This window comes from Bidens hawaiensis, unplaced genomic scaffold, assembly GCF_021521415.1.
Source record: "Bidens hawaiensis isolate Kalapana, Puna unplaced genomic scaffold, B.hawaiensis_p1.1 tig00005663_1, whole genome shotgun sequence".
In the NCBI taxonomy this organism is placed as follows: domain Eukaryota; kingdom Viridiplantae; phylum Streptophyta; class Magnoliopsida; order Asterales; family Asteraceae; genus Bidens; species Bidens hawaiensis.
The window spans coordinates 160,894-187,573 of NW_027491369.1; the positions used below are offsets into that span (position 1 = coordinate 160,894).

General features: G+C 36.9%; 1 protein-coding gene and 2 pseudogenes across 2 annotated transcripts in view; 1 reads left to right on the plus strand and 2 right to left on the minus strand.

Annotated features, from left to right (window-relative positions):
- LOC143630386 (uncharacterized) overlaps nucleotides 1-26,680 on the minus strand; it is a 181,434-nt gene that overhangs the window by 28,612 nt on the left and 126,142 nt on the right. The gene's annotated exons all lie outside the window — the stretch shown is intronic.
- LOC143630384 (putative pentatricopeptide repeat-containing protein At3g15130 pseudogene) lies at nucleotides 599-2,715 on the minus strand (annotated as a pseudogene).
- Nucleotides 4,537-26,027, plus strand: LOC143630437 (uncharacterized; annotated as a pseudogene). Its single transcript, XR_013153163.1, has 36 exons — nucleotides 4,537-5,498; nucleotides 5,898-6,042; nucleotides 6,183-6,443; nucleotides 6,527-6,694; nucleotides 6,817-7,032; nucleotides 7,257-7,351; nucleotides 7,560-7,731; nucleotides 7,915-8,327; nucleotides 8,415-8,538; nucleotides 8,634-8,729; nucleotides 8,842-8,913; nucleotides 9,112-9,249; nucleotides 9,389-9,418; nucleotides 9,887-9,890; nucleotides 17,903-18,022; nucleotides 18,622-18,977; nucleotides 19,068-19,531; nucleotides 19,615-19,935; nucleotides 20,036-20,257; nucleotides 20,359-20,449; nucleotides 20,738-20,815; nucleotides 20,921-21,211; nucleotides 21,369-21,566; nucleotides 21,655-22,135; nucleotides 22,211-22,372; nucleotides 22,436-22,771; nucleotides 22,847-22,929; nucleotides 23,023-23,127; nucleotides 23,205-23,790; nucleotides 23,877-23,978; nucleotides 24,048-24,191; nucleotides 24,264-24,435; nucleotides 24,539-24,654; nucleotides 24,727-24,812; nucleotides 24,890-24,989; nucleotides 25,088-26,027. The product of XR_013153163.1 is annotated as an uncharacterized LOC143630437 (transcript).

Sequence of the window (26,680 nt, forward strand, 5' to 3'; positions counted from 1 at the left end):
AAAATAACACTTTTTTGCACGCCAAGGCAATAACGAAGCTAAGTAAAAAAAGAGGCCCCGATTTTCATTCGCTTTAGGCCTCCAAAAAGGTTAGGCCGGTACTACGTGTCAAATAATTTACAATGGTGTATCAAAATATAAAAACACAAAGTACAGGGAACTCAACATTTATTTATGTATAATCTTAAATCAAACAGGGCTTGATCCATTCTGTATTCCTTAAGCTAACCGAACCAATAAAGAAAATAAATTGGATTGAAATCGTCAAATGCAGATGATGACTTTTGCCCTTATCCATTCTGAAGGCTGCTAAATGTATCATAATGCAGTGATAAGTATCCCCATGAAGAAGACAGCTTAAAGCGAAATGACAATGATACCCTCACAATGCAAATCCAGTAATAAAATTCAAACTGATTAATGATTCAACACCACATTCTATCACCTTTATGCCATTATTTTTGCCGGTCTCATGAACAAGCTATCAACAAACTTGCCCATGTATATTCAATGGTGTCGAGCGTTGCAGGGCAGATAACGAGACACCTGACATCTTGATCCTGCAAGCCTTTTGCCCACATCATCTGTGTCGGTTTCATCACCAATAATCACCACAAGAACACTCCCCATTTTCAAATTTATGAAATCTATTAGCATCTCTAACCAAAAACACTTTCTTTGATATCTTTGACAAACCCTTTATAAACTCGTGACAATCTCCGCACACTCTTAGGTTTTTAAAAATCCGAATCAACCTCCTCTCGTCTTTCTTGTCATGAACCAAAACGAGCCCGATCGCCAACTTTTCACTATGAACCCTCAAGCTCTCTTCCCTTGATTCCTCCTCCACATCATGCAATGAAAACCGCACTTCATAAGCGTAATGCACTTCTTCCTTCAATCTTTTCTCAATTTCCTTCAACTTTTCATGTATTCTTGGTGTCAATGGATGTCTTTCATCTCCGTTGTAGAAAAAGTGGATCGCTTTATCAATCTCTACCCAAGTTTGACCACCTACTTTCTTTAACCCTTTGACTTTGACTGACTTTCTAACACGTTCACTCTCTTTCCAGAAGCCGGCATTCGCATATATACTTGACATCATCACATAGTTTACAACACTTACATCATCCATTTTCAAAAGTATTTCACCTACTTCACGCCCCATCTCTAAATCCCCGTGTACTTTGCAAGCACTAAGCAAAGTTTGCAAAATCCCTGAATTAGCCTTCACGGGCATGTTCTTGATAAGATCTCTAGCTTCTTTCAAACGACCCGATCTACCGAGGAGGTCAACCATGCAAGCATAATGTTCCACATTCGGTTTGATAGTAGGGTCGTTGCATAATCTAGAGAAATATTTGTTACTCTCGTCAACTAACCCAGAGTGACTACAAGCCGAGAGTACAGCCAAGTAAGTCACTTCATCGGGGGCAAGATTCTCCAACAACATGTTCTCAAAGATGTTAACCGCTTCTTTCCCCAATCCATGTTTTCCATATCCGGCTATCATGACCGTCCAAGATATCACATTCCATTTGGGCATTTCGTAGAACACCTTATTCGCGTCTTCCATCAAACCACACTTAAGATACATATCCATGACTGAATTTGACACCGATGTGTCTAGACCAAACGGGACCTTTTTCATGTAAGCGTGTATTTGCTTCCCTTGTTCCAGAAGAGCAAAATCAGCAAAAACCGCCATCACACTTGAGAGAACAAACCCGTCAACCGGGATGTCGCTCTTTCTAAGCGCCGCGTACGACTCCATAGCCTTTGATAAATTTTCGTTTTGAGCATAGGCGACAACCAGTGTTGTCCAAGATATCACACTCTTCCTTTCTACTAAATCAAACACCTTTTGTGCCTCAAATAAACACCCACCTTTTGCATACAAATCTATAAGCGAACCCGAAACAATTGTTTGCTTTGACAACTGAAACCCCGTAGAAATCAAAAAACCATGTATTTGCCTCCCGGCCCACAGTTCCCCTATACCCGCACAAGCTTTTAAACTGCTCGTATAAGTAAACTCATCCGGAAATTTCCCTTCTGTCCGCATTTCTTTAAACAAAACCAAAGATTTATTACCACCATGTCTACCCGCATACGCTGCTATCATCGCATTCCAAGCTATCAAGCTCCTCTCAGGCATTTCATCGAACACCTGGCCCGCATCATCAACTCTCCCACATTTCGAATACATATCAATCATCGAATTCCCCACCACATTAAAGCATTCAAACCCACTTTTACAACACCACCCATGAATCTGCATACCATTAACACAAACACCCAAAAAGCCACAAGCTTTGAAACTGGTAGAGAAAGTGAACTCATTTGGTTTAACAACAGACCTTGCCATTCTACATAACAGCATTAACGAGGTTTTGGCATCACCCATATTCAAATACCCACACATAAGAGACGTCCAAGTAACAACGTTTCTTTGAAGCATTCCGTCGAACACCTTGTGTGCAGTCTCGCACCTGCCGCATTTTCCGTACATGTCTATGAGATCGTTGTTTATCATCATGTCAAACATGTAACCCATTTTCAGTGCTGCAGTGTGGACCTGCAAGCCTTGATATAGAAGCAGGCTCTTTGAGCAGATTCTTAAGAGCTGAGCAAACCTTTGCCTCTCGTTCATTGTGAAAATAGCCTTTCATAAAATCAAACTGTTGGTAATAATTTAAAAAGGAGAACATCAATGTTCGTATGGGGTGTTTAGTAGTAGGGATGTCAAGGTACAAGTGTACCGAATTCGGTAAATCATACCAAGTTTTGAGTTTTTGATGGGTAGTCGGTACGGTACCGGTATATCCTGAATTTTATAAAAAAATATCGGTATCAAATTGAACATGTTTTACTGATATCAAATATTTCTGAATTTCAGGATCATGATTTTCGGGATTGGTACCAGTACCATCTCGAGCTTATCCAACAGGTAGTTTAAAACTGAAACAGAAACCGAAATCAAGTTTTATTTGGTTTCGGTTTTTTTCTTTATTTTTATTATTTTCCTAATGAAAAAACCGAATGGTAATCATTGGTCGGATGTATTGAATGATAAAACTTAAATAACCAATGTTTATTATTCGGTTTGAACGGAATTTAAAATTTTGAATTCAAAAGTCAAACATGGATATACTACTAGTTTTATTATAAGTTTTTAACGTAAGAGTAAACATTTTGTTAACTCACCAATAATATTTTATTAAGTTAAGTTCAAAAGTGAATATGAACTCTAGAATTTGGATTAGGAGGTGATCAAACTTCGTTTTAATGATTTTTGTAAAAAAATAAGAACTTTAATATGGTGATCTAGATTTAAAATTGTGAGCACATCTCATCCACAAGTTCACACAATCACACACAAGATTAAGTATATGTGTTTTGAAATAAGAAAATTATATGAAAGATGGTGACATGATATGGTATCACTTTTGAACTAATTGCTTAAGTTTAAACTTGATGAGTTGATACGTTGGATGTAGTAGAGCAATTAGTTCAAGAGTGATACCATATCATATATAATTACATGATTAAATGACACTCATTAAACATTGTAGTTAACCTTACACACCTATTTTAAACATTTTGATATGAGCATGTGAAGTAACTTGCTAAGTTGTGAAAATTGGGAAATTAACTTATGTTTTAGATTTAGGTCGTGCATGGATATAACATCAACACTATAGCCCTACAATGGATTATCATATCTTTGTGATGCTTATGTTGATAAGTGTGATATGGTTCTAAAGAAAAATGAGACTTTTAGGTATCTTGGTCTTATGGTGGATATATCTTATGTCGTATTTTTCTTTTGTTTTAAAAAGTCAAGTATGTATCATTTAGGTTTATTGATTTTGAATGTCTACTCTGATGTTATATATCTCACATCACTAATTGAACCATCTTATTATTAACCACTTTCATTCGAGTTGAAAATTTTTGTATATAAATTCTTAAATTTAAACACTCGCTAAGCTGCATTGTAATATTCAAGTCGTAACCATTCTTTTTACAATTTCTTTATATACTCAATTTAAAGTTATAATAAAAGGGTATAATGACATATGTGTTACAAAATAATAATCACCAAGAATAAATACCGTCTCCACACGTGTTACAAACAATAGTCACACGCGTATAAAAGTATATTGGATACTGAACACGTAAATATCATCTCCAAACGTGTTGGCATTAATGAATCATTTAAGTAAAAACATGCAATTTTCATTTTTCAAAAACTTCAAATTCATATAATTTATCAATTTATCGTCTTAAAGAAATTACAATTAAAATGTACACGATTACATGAATTCATACCTTTCTAACATAACTAGTTATCAAAACACTTAATACTCGACTCTTTTTTTTTCTAATTTAACCAACATATAAAACAAAGCAAAGGTTGTTATTACTTATTACATTGCAAGTTTTCATGAGTAATATTATTATTAGGTTACATATTTTACTACTATAATGTATCCATATTTGATGCAGTAACTACTAGTATCGCTAACTATATAACCCCAATTCAATATTCTTCTTCTTCAACTGTATCGCTAATCCTTACATATCCAATTATATACACCATCAATCAATCAATCAATTCAGTTAACAACTTGTAGATGAATCCATAGCTCCATGGACTCACTCGCAGGTATGGAATCGGACCTGCTATCTCGTCTGGCAGCTAATCATCTATTTCTAGGTCAAATCGAACCGTTCAGAGCTTCAATCATCGCTCTACGATCTCGAAACCCTGACCTAGCTCGCTCAATTCTTCAAACAGTTGTTTCTAATGGCGGCCGTTACGATACTATCCTGTTTGGTACTAATTGTTCTCCGGCTTTGTTAACTTATATGTGTACTCTAGAATTACTTCAGTTTAGTGATTGTACATCCAGAGTTTGGAGCTTTGATTCTGCTGTGTTGCGTTTGCGTGCCGAATTTGTGTTGTATGTTCAGATTGTTGTGTCTAGGGTTTTGGAAAGTAAGGGGGATAGTGAGTTAGGTGTTAATGCTGTTGAGGAGTGTTTAAGAGTGTTGGATAAGATTTCGGAACTAGGTTTCGAGAGGTTGAGGCCAGATTTGATTGAATCGGAAACGAGAGAGAGTGAGGGAGAGGGGAGTTCTGGTGGTGGTGTGGATATTGAAGAAGGTGAAATGATGTGTTTAAGAGGAGTGATTTTGGGAAATGATGTTATTTTTGAGGCGTTGTGTGAGAATATAGCGAAACAGGTTGGATGGGTTCGAGGGGATGATGGTGGTGGTGGTGATGATGATTCGGGTTTGGTTGGGTCTCCTGCTGTTCGAGAAGAGGGTAGAGATGAGGATTTTAAGGTTTTTAAATTGATACAAAGATGTGTTCAGATGGTGCATTTGGATGCCGTGAAGGAGTGCTTGAAGGAGGATGACGTTGATGGAGCCCTGTCTCATATTCAGTTTCTTCGTTTCGACTATGGGGTGGATGAAGCTGATTACCGGTATGCATGAGCCATGAGGCAGTTTATTTTAAGATTGACCTCCAGATTTACAGTTTTTATGTACGTCAATACAATTTGGAATTATGCACCTTGCTAGATGTTTGCATACTCTTCTTATTTATGACACTGCACTCTGTAAAAATGCTAAACATGGTCAAATATTTGTATCTCACTGAGCTATAAGTTATATCGACTCACCATTTATATATGAAACCTTAGTTAACTGAAACTTGGATAGGACCTCAATTAGTTCATAGTTCTTAGTGTGCTGATATATCTTACTGGCTCAGTTCTTTTTCTTCCATTTCACATCAATGATAACTTAAATAAGTAGTAGTCTTTATCAACTTACTTTTTTGTTGGTTATTTATTTTTTATTGTCTTGTGATGTTGAAATAGCATGGTTTTGCAAGATCTCCTTAAGAGGGTTTTCTCAGGAATGGTAGCCTATGACGACACTTGGCTTGCTACTCGAAGTAAACTCTTGTCAGTATATGAGAAAGCACTTGCATCAAAATCCTCTAGTCTTGTTCACATGATACAGGTATGAGGCTGGTTTCTACATCTATGTGTTACAGGCTTGGTTTAAATAATCACACACGCATTTCTACAATACATTTGTTTGCAATAGCATACAAGTCATGCACATAAATGAGGTGTAATTACATCATGTGCCTTTTGCAGTCCATTCAGGAGGAATTGCTCTCTGATGAGATAGAGTCACATAAAGTTTCAAATGGCAATCGGATTCCACCTCCTCTTGCACGGCTTTTAATTCAACAAATGACACCTGGTGACCAAACATCATCATTGAAGTTGGCAGTCTCTGCATGCGTGAGAGACATGTATCATTATGCTCGTATCTCAGGACTGCATGTACTTCAATGTGTCATGGATGTTGCTCTTTCTGCTGTAAAGAGGGAACAACTTCAAGAAGCTAGCAATGTATGCAAAATTCTTCAAACTTATAGTTAGTGTTAAGATCAAATCATTCTAATCTGGTTTTATGGCATTGTATTTTTATATAGATTCTTTCATTGTACCCACAACTTCAACCTCTTGTGGCTGTTATGGGCTGGGATCTTTTGCCTGGCAAAACAGATATGAGAAGGAAGTTGATGCAGCTTTTGTGGACTAGTAAGTCACAAAATCTCAGGCTCGAAGAATCTTCTCTCTATGGTAATAAATCAGATGAGGTATTGTTTTCATTTCTAAATTTAATCACACAAACATATATATTTATATATATGTATATAGATATATTCTTGCTTTGATATGGAATAGTTGGTATCGAGTATAACTTGTTAAAGTTTGACAGGTGTCCTCAGTTGAACATCTTTGTGACTTCCTATGTTACCAGCTTGATCTGGCTTCTTTTGTTGCATGTGTCAATTCTGGACAATCATGGAGTCTGAAATCATCATTACTCTTGTCTGGAAAAGGGCATACAGAGCTTGAAAACCAAGATTTGCAGTTGGACCCGTTTGTTGAAAACCTAGTTTTAGAAAGATTATCGATCCATAGTCCCCTTTGAGTAAGTTTGTAAACTTTATTGTTTTTTTAGCACTTCTTTTTTCCTGAAATTACATTTTTCTCCATGAAATTATATGTATACATGAATATGCAACGAGCTATTCTTTTCGCTCTCACATTAGGTCAAAATTACTTGTGAGCTTTCGGATATATCCAGTCTAATAATTTAAAACTCTTATTGTAATTGTTTGATGAGGTGTTAGTTTACTTATCTTTTCTGTACAGGTTTTGTTTGATGTAGTTCCAGACATAAGATTTCAAGATGCTATCGAGTTATTTAGCATGCAACCAATAACATCTAATTTAGCAGCCTGGAAGAGGTAGCATCCAATTTCTTATATGGTTTAGTAAACTGAGTGTCTGCCTCAACATTTTAGGGAGTATGATTCTCATACAATATACTTGTTATTTCAGTTAACTATTTGTGTATATGGTAGTTGAATCATAGTGATATAGTGTATGCTCAATCTCTACATTCGAAGCCTATGGTATATTTGTTTGCTTTATGGTTTTGCTTTTCATTCATAGGGTGAAAGATGTTGAACTAATGCACATGCGTTATGCCATGGAGTCTGCTGTTCTTGCTCTTGGATCTATGGATAATAGCAAGAATAATGAAGTGAAAAGCTACCAAATGGCACTTTGTTACTTGAAAGACCTCAAGATTCACTTGGAGGCTATCAACAATATTCCACGCAAGGTTATATATTTTTTCCCTTTTCGGTTTAATTGAAAAACGGCAATATTGCAGGCCAATCCAACTTGACTATATTCTGCATACTGAATATGTTTCAACCCAAGCTGACCTGTGACCCAGCCCACACATCTGCCATCTCTAATTTTCACAACCCAGGCTAATCATAACCGATTTTTAATGCTGCAGATAATGATGGTGAACATAATCATCTCACTTCTGCATATGGACGATCTCTCTCGAAACGTATCATCATTTCCATCACCCACCACACATCCTGACACTAGTGAGGAAAATGGTGGTCCCTGTACTAATGAAGTCAGCAATAATATGGTCATATCATTCACAGGGCGGCTTCTTAATATATTGAGGCAACATTTACCATCATCTGTTACTGATCAGGAGATTGCAAATGATGGAAATGTCCCTACTGATGGAAAACAAGCTCTAGAATGGAGAATTTCAAAGGCAAAGTCTTTCATTGAAGATTGGGAATGGCGGTTATCTATCTTGCAAAGTCTTCTTCCATTGTCCGACCGCCAGTGAAAGTGGGAAGAGGCATCAACTGTGTTACGCGCCGCCCCATCCAAGCTGCTGAATATGTGAGTTCGTGTATAGATAATTGAGAGATTGTTTATACCATTTTATATACAAGGTTGACCATAGTTTATTGTTTTATTATTATTCAGTTGCATGCAGAGGGCAAAGTATGACATTGGCGAAGAGGCCGTTAACCGTTTTTCCCTACCTCCAGAAGATAAAGCAACTCTTGAACTTGCCGAATGGGTGGATGGAGCCTTTAAGAAAGCATCTGTATGTACCTAACCTCTTCGTGGATATTAGTCGCCACTGTTTTTAAGTTTTTAAGCTTGTTTATGCAAAAAGGCTATATACTTGTGATTTGCTAGGCTGCAGATGCTGTTTCTCGGGCTGCAGATGGAACTTCTGTGGTCCAAGAATTAGATTTTTCTACTCTTCGTGCTCAGTTAGGTCCTCTAAGTGCGGTATGATATTTTCCTTCTGTCATCTCTATCTCATTTTCTGTTTCTTTGTTTTAAAGTGGATTCATTTCGTTAAATGCCATGCGAGAGCTTACATTTTTATGTTTCTTGCCAGACTCTTTTATGTATCGATGTAGCTGTAGCGTCTTCAAGATCTTCAACTTTGTCCCAGAAGCTTCTAGATCAGGCAAGTGAAAATTACTCCTTCCATTCCACAAAAGAATAGTTGTAGGCATTATAATCCAACCTACTACTCTTAAAACACATTTATTACTTCTGCTTTCTTTTAAATGCTTACTAGAATCATATGATGCTTGTCGTAATCAATGACAGCAATGCATAGGTTTAGCAATGATACATTGAATTAATAAATGTGATGGTACAGGCTCAAGTTATGCTGGCAGAGATCTATCCTGGTCGTGCTCCTAAGATGGGTGCTACTTATTGGGATCAAATTTATGAAATTTCAATTATTTCAGTTGCCAAACGTCTTCTTAAACGTCTTCAAGAATTGTTGGAACAGGTCGGTATTCTCTATATGTTTTCTTAATCACAAGATGTTTGTTATATTGTTTTATAGTTTAATGTTAAGCAACATGATTTATATACAGACCTTTTAGTATAAGTAATACCTTATTTACATGATATGATTACATTTTTAGGAGAAGTTTCCGGTACTTCAGGCTCTTTTTGTTGGGTTTCTATGGATATTTTAAACTTAGTTAACCATTTAACTAGTCATTAATTAAGGCGGAAGCGTGAAAATCACAAACTTAAACATATGTATCCATATGTATATATATATATATATATATTACAAGTTTATATGATATGTGTTCATGAACAACCTAGTTTATTCATGTCATAAGATTACCAATAATCTATATATTAGAAACCCGAGGCAAGGATCAAATAATACGGAAAAAAACTAAACTATCAAAGCTATAAACACTTACATTCTTAACCCTTTAAGAGTGTAGTTGAAGTTGAAGAAGATGATGATGTTTCTTGGCTAGCTTTCAAGGAGAAAACCTCAAATGGTTCGTACCCCGAGCCTCCAATACACACCAAGCTATGTTAGGGAGCTTGAACACGAGAAACCGAGACCCGAACCTTTTCTTTTCTTGACTTTGGCCGAACCAAAAACAAAAAGGAAAGAGAGTGGTATGGTTACTTATTATATCTTGAAAGTATGTTGATCTTTATATAAATGAGATCATATCTCATTCATATCTTAAGTTAGGTTTTTGGTCAAGTAAAAGTTACTCAACCTCCATCAAGTCCTTACCAACTTTGACCAAGTGTATGGGGTGTAAGGCATACATGTCTAAATAATATATATTTTATACCTTATAAAATATATAAACATCCCATCTTTTATAAACCATTTTATAAAAGAACACATGTTTAAATAATCATTCCAATAATAATTATTTGAATAAATAAATTAACCAATTAATTTATTTAACACTCTCAAGTAATTATTCAGAAACCCGATTTCTGAATGTGTTGTATTCTGTATTTGTTTTATAGATCATATCTCAACAAATACATAATTGGTGTGTGTCTAACTCGTTATTGGGTATGACCCGACTTGGATCAAACACGGCTAGCCACATTAACCTAATTATGTGTCTCGGGCATACGGTATTCCAACAATCTCCCACTTGCACGTGACTCATAGGAAGTTAATGCTAATGGTGAATACCGCCTAACAACAGGTCACCATCCCTAGTGTGTTTGACTAAGTGCCATTCAATAACATCATCCCCTTCAAGTCCATACTTGATATGATATAGGTAGGTCTTATCACTACATCCCATTGTTACTAGATGTCCTGTCAAATCGAAGAGACACAGAGTGATCATTCTCTCAATGATTTAACTTAACAGGCCTTAGACATCTAAACTCTCAACACATAAGAGGAACAAATCCCATCTTGACTGCATACACCCTTGTTGACATCTCGTATGATATCTGAGCTCTTTCTTACACGTTATCGTGTTACCGAAATAACAAAGAAGAGAGTCAAGTTATCAGACTTGATGAAAAACCAGATCCAATATGCATCTCAGGTCAAAGGACACAATGATACTCGCCTTTACTCAAGGATTACTTATGATCAGTTACACTAACTCCATGCAGTGATCCTTGAGAGCGGGTCAGTCCAATATTTGTATCCCACAAATATCTATGAACTTTGGTGGCAAACCTATGCCCTATATTCATCACATGAATATCAACCAATCCGGGTTCATAATAGTCTTACCTTCATACTTGTTCCCACAAGTATGATCGACGACGGACGTTTAGAACAACATAAGTCATTCATGGATTAAACATGCAAATATAGAACATAACTCATTGAATAATTAAAACATAATTAATTTTCATGAGATACCCATTACATTCGTTCTTATACAAACACTAAACACAGATTAAATCCACTCACTAGAATACCGAAGTCCTAATGCACAAACATGACCCTCATGCTTTGGCCTATCGAGGAGCTTCGTGAGTGGGTCCGCAATATTTTGATCGGTATGAACTTTATGAATACATATCTTTCCCTTTTCAACTTCATCCCTTATGTAGTTGAATCTGCGCTCAATGTGCCTCGTTTTCTGATGAGCACGAGGCTCCTTGATCTGTGCAATAGCACCCTCATTGTCACAGAATATCTCTAGGGGCTCCTGAATGGTAGAGATAATCCCTAGATCCATGATGAACTTTTTCATCCATGCAGCCTCTTGGGCTGCCATTGAAGCGGCGATGTACTCAGATTCTGTAGTGGATAACGCGACAACATCCTGCTTCGAACTCTTCCAAGAGACAGCGCCTCCATTCAAAATGAAGACATATCCCGACTGTGACCGAGAATCATCTCGGTCAGTTTGGAAACTCGCATCCACGTAACCCTTTACGACGAGTTCCTCCTCACCAGACCCATATATTAAAAACATATCCTTAGTCCTTCTAAGGTATTTTAATATATTCTTGACAGCCATCCAATGACTGTCACCTGGGTTGTGCTGGTATCTACTCGTTATGCTCAAAGCATACGAGACGTCCGGTCTAGTGCACATCATTGCATACATAATAGATCCTATTGCCGAAGCATAAGGAACATGCTTCATCCTATCCTGCTCTTCCTTAGAGCTAGGACTTTGGGATGAGCTTAACACGGTTCCTCTAGGAATAGGTACCAAACCTTTCTTAGAGTTTTCCATCCTGAACCTTTTCAGGATTTTATCAATGTATGCACTTTGATTGAGTCCGATCAATTTCCTTTGTCTATCCCTATAGACCTTTATTCCCAAGATATATGTCGCTTCTCCAAGATCCTTAATTGAGAAACGACTACTTAACCACGCTTTAACGCTTTCCATACTTGGTATATCATTTCCAAATAAAAGTATATCATCGACATACAAAATAAGGAACATGATTATACTCCCACTAGCCCATTTATACACACACGCCTCATCACCGTTTTGGACGAAACCAAACGCTTTGATTTCTTCATTGAAACGATGATTCCACATCCGTGATGCTTGTTTCAACCCGTAGATTGATTTCCTTAACTTACATACTTTGTCAGGATTAGATGGATCGACAAAACCTTCAGGCTGAACCATATGGACATCTTCCTCAAGATATCCATTAAGAAAAGCGGTCTTGACATCCATCTGCCATATTTCATAATCAAAATGAGCTGCAATGGCAAATAATATCCTGATCGACTTAAGCATCGCGACCGGCGAGAAGGTTTCATCATAATCAATCCCTTGAGTTTGTGTGAAACCTTTTGCTACAAGTCGTGCTTTGTAAGTATCTAGATTTCCATGCATATCGGTCTTCTTCTTGAAGACCCACTTACATCCAACCAGTTTGGAGTTAAGTGGACGATCAACCAATTCCCAAACTTGGTTATCGTGCATGGATTGCATCTCGGCGCTCATGGCTTCAAGCCATTTTTCACAATCAGGTTGTGACATAGCATCTTTGTAGGAGATCGGTTCATCCGAATCGACCAAGTAGCAATCATCCACGAGAAATCCATATCTCTCGGGAGGTTGACTAACCCTACTAGATCTGCGAGCAACGTGTGTATGATCAACCATTTGATCACCTTCAACATCCTCGTGTTGAAAGCTAGTATCGACCAACTGTGTATCATCCAGTGATTCTTGAACCTCTTCAAGTTCCACTCTCTTTTCACTAGGTCCTTCCATAAGGAACTTAGTTTCTAAGAAGTATCCTTTGCGTGAAACAAACACTCTTTGTTCACTAGGATCATAGAATATATATCCTATATCATCCTTTGGGTATCCTATGAAGATACACTTGATGGATCGAGCCTCAAGCTTATTTGGGGTGTCACGTTTAACATAAACTTTGCATCCCCATACCCTTAAATATGAAAGGGATGGAACCTTTCCATGCCACACTTCATAGGGTGTTCGATCCACCTTTTTGGTCGGGGCCATATTCAAAATACGAGCTGCTGTAAGTAGTGCATATCCCCAAAATGATGGTGGTAGTGAGCTTCGTGCCATCATTGATCGAACCATGTCTAACAGTGTTCGATTCCTCCTCTCGGATACTCCGTTATGTTGATGAGTACCAGGAGGAGTGAGCTGTGAAACAATTCCACAATCTCTAAGATGACTTTGAAAAGCATCACTTAGGTATTCGCCTCCTCTATCGGAGCGGAGTACCTTGATTGTTCGGTCGAGCTGATTTTGTACTTCATTTTGAAATTCCTTGAACATTTCAAAGGCTTCATGTTTGTGTTTCATTAGATACACATACCCATATCGACTAAAATCGTCGGTAAAGGTAATGAAGTACCTTTCACTATTCCTACTAGTGGGCTTGAGAGGTCCGCATACATCCGTATGTATGATACCTAACAAGTCCTTAGCCCTTTCATTTGTACCTTTGAAAGGCTCTTTGGTCATCTTGCCTTGAATACAAGATTCACACTCATCAAACGAACCTAACTCGTTTGTTTTCAAAAGACCATTCTTTTGGAGAGTATTTACACGATTCTTGTTTATGTGTCCAAGGCGACAATGCCAAATGTAGGAATCACTCAAATCCTTTTTGAGTCTTTTGGTGGAAGTTTGATATAATGAGCTATTTGAGGTATTATCATGAACCAATTCATAAATACCGTTGTTTGGTACAGCTTTAAAATAAAAGATACCATTAGATGATACATGCATTTCTGATTTTACAAATTTAAAGTCAAAATTACATTGTCTAAGAAGGTGCACTGAAATAATGTTCCTAGTCAAACTAGGAGCATACAAAACATTCCTCAAAACAACTTCCAAACCACTTGGAAGCGATAAAGTGAAGTCTCCTCTAGCGACCACGTGCACCCTTGCACCGTTGCCCATGAAAAGACTCACTTCGCCCTTCTTTAAGTCTTCATTCCTTTTGAACCCCTGCAACCAATTGCAAATATGAGTTCCACATCCGGTATCCAATACCCATGTGTTAGAAGAAATAAGATTTAGCTCAATATTAATCATAAAGACATTACCCGAGGCATGCCCCGCATTCCTCTTGTCTCTTAGCTCCTTTAGGTAGACCGGGCAATTGCGTTTCCAATGTCCGGTCTCCCCACAACCAAAACAAGGATCATCCTTATGACCCCTCGGTTCCACAACCTTTTGTTTCTTTGCCATAACCGGTGCCTTGCCCTTACCCTTAAGATGCACAGGAGGACCCTTTCTTTTTGCTACCTTAGCCTTAGGATTGGGTTGAGATCGATTCTTGGATCCACCTTCATTGATCGCAAACACGGGTAAAACCCTTTTACCCATGCTCGCCTCGGCTGTTTTAAGCATTGAGTGAAGTTCTCCAATGTTTTTGTCCCACCCGTTCATGTTATAATTTAACACGAAAGTGTCGAACCTTTTCGACAAAGAGTTAAGGATCAAATCCGTTGCTAACTCTTTTGAGATGGGACAATTGAGCTTGGCGAGGCGATCAATGTAACTTTTCATCTTAAGTACATAAGTTGAAACTGGTTGATTATCATCCATTCTACATTCATGCAAGGCTCGAACCGTTTCGAACCTTTCAACCCTCGATTGCTTAAGGAACATTTCCTTAAGTTGAGTAATCATGTCGTACGCATTATGGTTTTTGAAATCCTTTTGGATTTAGGGAACCATAGTCGCCAACATGAGGCATGACACTTGAATGGAATCTTCCGTGTGTTGGACCCAATTCATGTATTCGACCTCACTTCCCTCTTCCGGTTCGTTGGGGATAGGTGTTTCCAAAACATGATATAATTTTTCTTGTTTTAGAACAATCCTTAAATTTCGGAACCAATCCGAAAAGTTATTGTGATTAAGACGGTCTTTAGCGAGAATAGATCGGAGAGATACATTTTGGACGTTAGGGATTATGTTGTCGTCGACGTGTGCGGCCATCTGCAGAATTTTAATTAAGTTCATTTTAGTGTTTTACTTATTTTAATTATTAATACCCTTTTATATATACCAAATATAATTAATAATTAAAATCTAGAATCCAACGATAAACCCGACTCCGGTTAGGTGACCTTTTTCCCATTGTCGGTTTATCAAGGTAGTTATTCATAACAATTGCAAACCCTTTTGCAACTTCTAGAGTTTATGGGACCGGTTCGAAATCATATTTCGTGTCGGCATGTTTATCCCATCAACACCTATTAGACCCCATGCTTGGGTGACCCTCTTCACATGGTTCTAATTTAAGTCGTCCTACTTGTATCAACTTGTAATATCAACATACAAATGGTTAGGTGACCTTTTTCCCATTTATATGCCAATATTACCTCAACATATTAATTTACTCTACGCGGTTAGGTGACCTTTTTCCTACTAAGAGCTTACTAATATGTTAAGCGTTATACAAAAGGATGGTGTTTAACTTGTTATCCTTAATTTTAAAAGGGATTTTTAGTTTTAATAATTCTAGTTGTAAAACTTTAAATCATGTTTTAACATGCATTTAGTAACATGATTATTTTGAAACCATTTTCAAAATTCTAATTTATAATAAAACCATTTTATTATGGGCGTGAGACGGCTAGTTAATAAATCCATTTTATTAAACTACGTGTCACGTGATTACTGATAATTGTTAGAACCCGTTTTATGCTTTATTAATTAATTCTATGTGACGAAGTTGATATCCTAATATCTAACAACCACATAATCAAACAATCAATTAAGAAGCATACACAATTATACTAGACACGAGCCACTAAGTTAGACCACACTTGTTAGCCGAAACAAGTGTGTGTCTTAGGTCCGATCCTAAGGGACACACGACACATGGATGTTGTAGCTCCCACTTGATCCCGCATCCAAATGCGTCAAGCATCTTCTTCAACCCCGTTGTAATCCATTGGGCTTGAACTTGGGCCTTAGCTTCCATAAGCTTCCATTTGGGCTCAATTGGTGGGCTTAGGTCCTTTTGGGCTTGAATCCCCTTAATGGGCTTGTGAGGCCCATTATCACCATACCCGGCCCAATAAGGCCCAAACTTCCAATTTTGCAATCTTCTTTAATTTTACAAAACCAAATGTCCTAATACATTTTTTATTCTATAAAATAAAGATATTACAAATAATCTATTTATTACATACCCATATGAATAAATAATTACAAAATTACAAAACTGCCCCTAATTAATTATTACAAACCGAAACTTGAATAATTAATTACAATTACAATCATCAACCACAAACAAACATCCATTTTGGTCTACGGCTCGGTCTAGTTTTAATAAATAACAAACATAACCCGTTATGTTTTAGGATCCCGTTCCAAAACCCTTTGACCTTATCGGGCCTAGCCCAACCCATTTGGGCTTGACCCAATAACTTGTTCTTGGGCTTCGGCCCAAAAGAAAGTCTCATGGGCTTCGGCCCACTTAACTTTCTTCCCCTTTACCGGTTAACCCATTAACCAAATGAGGTGGGCTTCGGCCCAATAACTCCCGAATTGGGCTTCGGCCCATTTGCTCGGTTTTATTTATTTATTTATTTTTTTTTGAACAAAGCCAAAAATATAACAAGATTAAATACAAAAAAATCAAGCATGTTAATTTTTTGTATAAAATCTTTCAAAGGGAAAATATAAAACCGAAAACCCGAAGCTTAGTTTCCCGTAACCCGGCTCTTGATGCCATTTGTTGGGTTTCTATGGATATTTTAAACTTAGTTAACCATTTAACTAGTCATTAATTAAGGCGGAAGCGTGAAAATCACAAACTTAAACATATGTATCCATATGTATATATATATATATATTACTAGTTTATATGATATGTGTTCATGAACAACCTAGTTTATTCATGTCATAAGATTACCAATAATCTATATATTAGAAACCCGAGGCAAGGATCAAATAATACGGAAAAAAACTAAACTATCAAAGCTATAAACACTTACATTCTTAACCCTTTAAGAGTGTAGTTGAAGTTGAAGAAGATGATGATGTTTCTTGGCTAGCTTTCAAGGAGAAAACCTCAAATGGTTCGTACCCCGAGCCTCCAATACACACCAAGCTATGTTAGGGAGCTTGAACACGAGAAACCGAGACCCGAACCTTTTCTTTTCTTGACTTCGGCCGAACCAAAAACAAAAAGGAAAGAGAGTGGTATGGTTACTTATTATATCTTGAAAGTATGTTGATCTTTATATAAATGAGATCATATCTCATTCATATCTTAAGTTAGGTTTTTGGTCAAGTAAAAGTTACTCAACCTCCATCAAGTCCTTACCAACTTTGACCAAGTGTATGGGGTGTAAGGCATACATGTCTAAATAATATATATTTTATACCTTATAAAATATATAAACATCCCATCTTTTATAAACCATTTTATAAAAGAACACATGTTTAAATAATCATTCCAATAATAATTATTTGAATAAATAAATTAACCAATTAATTTATTTAACACTCTCAAGTAATTATTCAGAAACCCGATTTCTGAATGTGTTGTGTTCTGTATTTGTTTTATAGATCATATCTCAACAAATACATAATTGGTGTGTGTCTAACTCGTTATTGGGTATGACCCGACTTGGATCAAACACGGCTAGCCACATTAACCTAATTATGTGTCTCGGGCATACGGTATTCCAACACTTTTAACAGGAGACCTAATAAATACTTCATCAAAAGATTTCCAAAGGCAAGGACATAGGGAGCGTGCTCTTGCTATGCTACATCAAATGATTGAAGATGCTCACATGGGAAAACGGCAGTTTCTTAGTGGTAACCTCTTTGTACCAAGTAGTGTAACTCATAGTTACCGAATACGCTCCAAGTAGCGCGAATTGCGTATTGGTACGCACTGTGCCGAAACGCAATACGATTGCGTACCAAACACTAATGAAATCGCGTACCAAATCCGATGGTACGTCGATCCAATACGGTAATTTAATCAATCAATTCGGTAATGAAATCGTGTTTCCGTGATGTGAAATTCGTGAATTGGATCGTTATTTTAACGTTCCCATCGATTAGGGTTCAGTGTTTTTTAGCGTTTGGTCAAAAAATTGGGTAATTTTTGTTTTAAATTGTATAATATTGTAATATGTTATGGATCTATGGATAATCTCTTTTGGATAATATGTTATGGAATTATTGTTTTGGTAATTTTTGTTTTAAATTGCGTACACCGAACCGGATACTATGGTACACCGTACCGGTTCGTACCGAAATGAACCTACCCCCCTTCGTACCGAATACGTCACGTTGAGCGAATTGCGTACCCGTATTTCGTTCTCGTACCGGAGCGTACCGCGATTTAGGTAACTATGGTGTAACTTTTTAATAGGAGTTACATAGTTTGATTCTTTGATCATTTTTAGGTAAGCTTCATAATCTTGCGAGAGCTATTGCTGACGAAGAAAATGATAGAGAATCCAGGAGGGCAGATAGTTTGTATTATGATAAAGATGGTTTGAATCATGACAAAAATGGTGTTCTAGGGCTTGGATTGAGACCTGTGAGTCAACCATCATCAGGTGGTGAAAAGTCAGTTGCTTCAACATCATATGATGTTAAAGATGCTGAAAAAAGAATATATGGCCCGTTGACTTCTAAAGCTACAACATATCTTTCCCAATTTATCCTCCATATCGCAGCAATTGGTGACATTGTTGATGGCACCGATACTACTCATGACTTCAATTATTTCTCTCTCATCTATGAATGGCCTAAAGATGTATTGTTACCTTTCCCTGTCTTTTCGTCTCTTTCTAATTCTTGTTGATTTTTCCAATATATGTTTCCTTTTTTTATTGTTTGTTTACAGCTGTTGACTCATTTAGTGTTTGACCGGGGTAGCACTGATGCAGCTGCAAAGGTGGCAGAAATTATGTCTGCTGATTTTGTACATGAAGTGATTTCTGCATGTGTGCCCCCCATTTATACACCTAGGTCTGGTCATGGCTGGGCAGACATTGCAGTAATTCCCACATGCCCTAAAAGTAATTCAGAATGTAAAGTTCTTTCACCTACTTCAAAAGAAGCCAAACCGAGTTCTTATTGTCCGTCCTCTGCCACACCTGGAGTTCCCCTGTACCCTCTACAGTTAGATGTTGTAAAGCATCTTGTGAAACTCTCCCCTGTTAGGGTTGTGTTAGCATGTGTTTTCGGGAGTTGTATATTATACGGTGGGAGTGACTCAACCATATCAAACACTTTAAATGAGGGCTCAGTGATGAAGCGCGATGCTGACAGATTATTCTTTGAGTTTGCACTGGATCAATCAGAGAGGTTACATGTTTATTCATTTATACTGAATTCATTTAGTTTGTTAGTGTTTTTATGTAATGACATTTGGCCTTCTTAACGAGCAGATTTCCAACCTTGAATCGATGGATACAAATGCAAACTAATCTTCACCGAGTTTCAGAGGTTGCTGTAACTGCTGAACACACGTTTAATGATGGAAGTGAAGCAAAAACTTCTGTAAAGCGTTTTCGTGAGCACGATAGTGATTCTGATTTAGAACATGATGATCTGGCAGTAGGCCCCACCATATCTGTTCTTCCTGAAACCACAAATGAAAGTGGGATCTGGCAAGATTCTCCCAAGTCAGAAAGTGTTGAAACTGATACAACAGTCTTCCTTTCTTTTGGATGGGAAAACGAAAAGCCATATGAAAAGGCTGTTGAAAGGTACAGATATTTTTTTTTGGTGTATGTTTTTATATTAATTCTGTAGCATTGTCTAAACTTCTTGGTGTTGCTCACTCCATATCATTTATGAAAATTTTAGATTGATTGAAGAAGGAAAGTTAATGGATGCTCTTGCTCTTTCTGATCGATGCTTACGCGATGGTGCTTCGGATCATTTACTCAAATTATTAATTGAACGTGACGAGGAAGATCATACTGTTTATAATCGATCTGGTCATTCGACTTTTAGGATACCAAGTTATAGCTGGCAGTATTGCCTAAGGTTGAAAGATAAACAACTTGCAGCAAAACTTGCCCTCAAGTATGTATACTGGAATTGTTTTTTAATTCTTATTCTTGAAAAGTAATTGATATTAGAACTAGAGAAAGTTTCTGATTCGTAAATATTTTCTTGCATTGCAGATATTTGCATAGATGGGAGTTAGATGCTGCTTTGGATGTTCTCACCATGTGCCACTGTCACTTGCTGGAAAATGATTCTTTTAAAAATGAGGTTTTTATTACCAACTCATGCTATATAAGTTGTAAAGATGGCAATTATGAATAATAGGTTTACTGGGGTTGTGTTTTATCTCCAATGGGTCAAATAAAAAATATAGCTAAAAGGGGAATGGATTGAAAGTCACCCAAAGTTTATTTTAATGCATACATCTAACATCCTCCTAAACCAATTTATTCAAAGATTTAGATTTTTATTGAAAAAAGCGTTAGTTACTTATAAAAGATTTTAATAAAATGGACAAAAACTCTCACACATGCGTGTTATGTGTACTTTGTACAGGTTGTTCAAAGGAGACAAGCTTTAATGCGATACAGTCATATACTATCTGCAGATGAGCGTTACAATAGCTGGCAAGAGGTTAAATACTTTCTTAATAAAAAAATCTACGATATGTTAAACTGTTAATAACTATTCTTGTTAATTGCTAACTACCATTTGTAATCCACTTTTTTTATTCATTAGGTTGAGGCTGAGTGTAAGGAAGATCCTGAGGGTCTAGCCCTTAGGTTAGCTGAAAAGGGAGCTGTTTCTGCTGCTTTAGAAGTTGCTGAAAGTGCAGGGTTATCAATAGAACTTCGTAGAGAACTTCAGGGTCGTCAACTTGTAAAACTTCTAACAGCCGACCCAATAACTGGTGGTGGGCCTGCTGAAGCTTCAAGGTTTCTGTCTTCTCTGCGTGATTCAAAAGATGCTCTCCCAGTTGCGATGGGAGCAATGCAGCAATTGCCCAACCTTCGATCCAAACAATTGCTTGTAAGTAGATGGTGCAAAATGGGTGGGTTGGATTGGGTAATGGATCACAACTGGGTCAGGTCAAAACAGCAGTTTTAAAGCTGGACAAACAACTCGGTTTGGGTTTATACTTTCTTTAATTTTCAGTTACTAAGTATATGTTTGTCTCTGTTTGAAGGTTCATTTTTTCTTGAAAAGAAAAGACAACAACTTAACCGAACCTGAGCTTTCCCGCCTTAATTTGTGGGCCCTAGGTCTTCGTGTGTTGGCGGTCCTGCCTTTACCATGGCAACAAAGATGCTCTTCATTGCACGAGCATCCTCAACTGATTGTTGAAGTTTTGCTGATGCGTAAACAACTGCAATCTGCTTCTATGGTACCTTGAACAACAAGATCTCTCTTTATAATCTAATAATCACATACCAATGTTACATAACATTTGGTGTTAATTAATTTGTTTTCAGATACTTAAAGAATTCCCATCACTAAGAGACAACAATAAAATCCTCACATATGCTGCTAAAGCAATTTCAGTTACCATAAGCCCGCCTCGACGTGAGTCACGGATACAAGTTTCAGGCCCCAAAACAAAGCAAAAATCAGGAACCCCTACACGCTCGTCTTTTTCTAATAGTTTAAGTAACTTTCAAAAGGAGGCTCGCAGGGCTCTCTTGGAATCCAAGAAATAGTGCAGAGAAAACCACTCCTAAAGAAGTTCAGAGGAAAAGAAAAGGGTCGGGACTTGCACAAACGGATAAAGCTACTTGGGAAGCAATGGCTGGGATTCAAGAAGATCACGTTTCATCATACACAATGGACGGTCAAGATCGTCTTCCTTCAGTTTCTACTGCTGATTGGTGGATGCTCACTGGTGATATAAATAAAGATGAAGCTGTTCGGTCTTCTCATCACTATGAAAGTGCACCCGATATCATTCTCTTCAAGGTACACATAATTTAATATATAAAATAACTTATTAACATGTAACGGTTCACTAATGGAATTTTATACATTATATAGGAACTGCTTTCTCTATGCTCAGATGAGAGTTCATCAGCAAAAGGTGCTTTGGATTTATGTGTTAATCAAATGAGAAATGTGTTAAGCCATCAACACTTGCCTGAAAACGCATCTATGGAAACTATTGGTCGAGCTTATCATGCTACTGAGACATTTGTTCAGGTATCCATGGTTTCTTTTAATGATTAAATGATTATACATAGCTATATATGAACTAATAGCAAGCTTGTTTGGTGTATACATGGGCTTCTATATGCTAAATCTCAACTTAGAAAGCTTGAGGTTTCTGGTTATACTGACAGAAATAAAGACATTGAGGACACATCCTCTGACGCAGGCAGCTCTAGTGTTGGTAGTCAGTCAACTGATGAGCTGTCTGAAGTCCTTTCACAAGCTGACATGTGGCTCAGGCGAGCTGAGCTGTTGCAAAGTCTTTTGGGATATGGAATTGCTGCTTCTCTTGATGATATTGCTGACAAAGAATCATCTGCACGATTGCGTGATCGATTAATTCTTGAAGAACGATATAGCATGGCTGTGTATACTTGTAAAAAGTGTAAGGTATGTATCATATATACCCATATTTCAATTTTAATTTCAGTTTTTCTGTTATCTAATGCAATAATTTTTTGTAAGATTGATGCATTTGCTGTATGGAATGCGTGGGGACTTGCTTTAATTCGAATGGAACACTATGCTCAAGCTCGTGTCAAATTTAAGTATGTTAGCCTCAGATTTTTTCACAGATCTATACTTGTAAAACCTTTCTGTATCAAGTTCTTTGATTATAAATTGCTTATGATTGTTCACAGGCAAGCACTTCAATTGTATAAAGATGACCCTGCACCAGTTATTCAAGATATTATTAATACAATTGAAGGAGGTCCGCCAGCTGACGTGTCATCTGTCCGTTCCATGTAAGAAAGGCTACCAACTTAATGCTATTAAGATCATATTATTAAGATTGTATTACTAACTTCAATTTATGCTGAAGGTATGAGCATTTGGCTAAAAGTGCACCTGCAATTTTGGATGATTCTCTTTCTGCTGATTCGTATCTTAATGTCTTATACATGCCATCTACATTTCCACGATCTGAGAGATCCAGAAGATTACAAGCTTCAGATGGTAATTCTGTTAATATTTCAGAATTTGAAGACGTTCCACGCAGCAACCTGGATTCCATTAGATACCTTGAATGTGTTAACTATTTGCAAGAATTTACACGCAGGGACTTGCTTGATTTTATGTTTAAGCATGGCCATTACAAGGATGCCTGCATGCTGTTTTTTCCTGAAAACGACGTTCCTTCGCCACCTCAACAACCGCAACCTGCCATGTCATCATCGGCCCCACAGAAACCAGATCCACTTGCAACTGATTATGGAACAATTGATGATTTGTGCGATCTGTGCATTGGTTATGGAGCCATGTCTGTTTTAGAGGAAGTTATGGCTTCTAGAATGTCATCCACAGAAACAGTTGATGTGGCGGTGAAGCAGTACACATCAGCTGCACTTAACCGCATTTGTGTGTTCTGTGAAACTTATAAGCATTTCAACTACCTTTACAGATTCCAAGTAATTCCTATGTTCTGTTGAGTTCAATCTGTCAAAACATATAATTCCCTACTAATATAATCTTTAATTGTATATTAATGATTCAGGTGATAGGTCAGGATCATGTGGCTGCTGGACTTTGTTGTATCCAGTTACTTGTGAATTCATCTGCCCTGGATGAAGCTATAAAACACTTGGAAAATGCAAAGGTAACTGACACTTTTTCGAATAATTAATTACATCCTGTGTGCTTAATTACCTTACTTTTGCGTGTGAAGATGCATTTTGATGAAGCATTGACAGCAAGATCTAAAACTGGTGGCTCAACTAAAGTTGTCACCAAGGGTATTCGTGGAAAAAGCGCATCGCAAAAACTTACAGAAGAAGGATTAGTGAAGTTTTCTGCCCGAGTTGCCATGCAGGTGGTTTGTCGCACGATTTTGTGTCTTGCCACTTATGCATTTTGATACATGCTAACATGTTCTTGATTGCAGGTGGATGTTATAAAAACCTTTAATGTTACAGATGGACCCCAATGGAAATACTCTCTTTTCGGAAATCCAAATGATCCAGAAACTTTTAAGAGGAGATGTGTGGTAGCAGAAACTCTTGTTGAGAAGAACTTTGATCTAGCTTTCCAAGTGATTTATGAGTTCAATCTTTCTGGTAACAACTGCATCATGAGTCATACCATTCAATTTAGTCTTACTACTATTTTAAATAAATTAGTTACAATATTCTTATTCTCTGAATTAATGTGCAATTCCAGCTGTTGATATATATGCTGGTGTGGCGGCATCACTTGCTGATAGAAAGAGAGGTGGTCAGTTAACTGAGTTTTTTAGAAATATTAAGGGCACAATTGAAGATGAAGATTGGGACCAGGTAATTAATCATAAGTCTAATCTTATAACAGCTCACATAATTAAGAGAACATAAATTGATGTTTGGATGCAGGTTTTGGGAGCGGCTATTAATGTATACGCCAACAAACATAAGGAACGCCCTGATCGTCTTATTGACATGCTAACTAGCAGCCACAGGTTAAATTTTCACACACAACACCATTTACTTAATAATAAATCTTGTTCTACGAATCTAATACATTATTGGTATTCAGGAAGGTTTTGGCTTGTGTGGTGTGTGGTCGCCTTAAAAGTGCTTTCCAGATTGCTTCTAGAAGTGGAAGCGTGGCTGATGTTAAGTATGTTGCACATCAGGTATGCATATATCATGTTAATGTTTGGTAACAATTTTTATAAATTTGCATGAAAATATGCATGTTAAACTAAGCTAATAACACGGATGAATGTTGCAGGCGTTACATGCAAATGCACTTCCAGTGCTTGATATGTGCAAACAATGGTTGGCTCAGTACATGTGAAGTGTGGCCCACCAACCCCGAAAGCCGGTTTTATTAGGTTTGTAAAGTCCAGTGCACATTTTATAGCATTTGGCAATCAAGGGAAAAAAGGTTTGTGTTTGTGCAGAAGAGAAGCTAGAAGAGGTGTATATATCATTCGGACTGTTTGTGAATTTTCAACACCATGATTTAAGTTTTGCCTTCATTTTGATCTGTAGGTGAAGGGTAGATAATATTTTGACTTTTTGGTGTCAAAATTTACTACATTTTGAAAAAATAAAAGTTGTTTTGCTTTGGTAAACATTCATTTACAGAAACTATCTGTGGCTGGCTTAAAATTGAATTTTTTACATGACTTTCTTGAGGTCAAACATGTGTCTAGAAACTAGACTTTATGATGCTTGTGCTTTTTATTGCGTGATTATTGATTTTCCATGAAAAGTAAATAGACTTTTGGGAACAATATAATCCACGCATGGTTACACATGTATTAAAAAAATCTACAATAATTGAGAAATAAATTTTAATTAAAGAAAATTGTTCAACACCTAGAAATTCAGTGTCAACGTTGATAAGGGTTGACAATTAAGACATTATTGATATGTTAACTGCTGGAGAAAGAAACAACTTGCTTGTAAAATATGTAGTAATCTTATGATAATCATTTTTAAGTTTTATGTATTGGAAATTATTCAATTGCAGAATGCAAAAGTGTATCTAATTATCGTTTTTTGGAGCATCATGCTATACGTTCTATCAAATACTGAAACCAATGTATAATTATCTTAACTTCAAGCACCATATGATATAGCCTAGCCTTCGTGCTATGCTGCCGCTTGACACCTGAAAATTCTTTTCTATATACTATATACACGACCAAGTTACCGAGTGATACTTTTTAGGTTTTTAATTGTGACACAAAAAGTTTACCAGCAAAAAAACCAATACTGATGCAATTATTAATTAACCTTCCCCTAAATTCTTATGTAGAATTAAAATGTTTTAGTCTCGTATACAAGTTTTTATATTTTTTATGCCTATAAAGTATGTAGTATTTAATACTATAACTAAATAATCAACATATCTAGTTACCAACCTAAGCTATTTGTTATGCTATTATAGAGTACTATAATATGTTATGCCGAACTATGCACGTAAAAATGTGCTTTTAGAGCAGAAAGTCTCAATGAGAGTAAGCTCTCTACCCCTAGGGCAGAGCTAATGCTGTGAGTGAGATTATACTTGATACGTTTGTTTGGACTGAAAAATAGTACTATCACAATCGAATATAAAAATATGTAATTAGGAATTCATTGGTCCATCACTAACCACAGCTCCCATAAATCGTTTTATGGAGTTGAATCTTACAATGTGCAAATCTGTTGGTGTTAGAGGTGATTAATAGGAGTGCAATAAGTATTCTTAAAAAAATATTATTTCATATCGCATTTAAAACAAAGTTCCCAAATGCCTAGTAGCAGCCTCGACTTTGTAACACAAGCTTGTTAATTCGACTCTGATTTGGTGATGGAATTAGAAACTTTTATG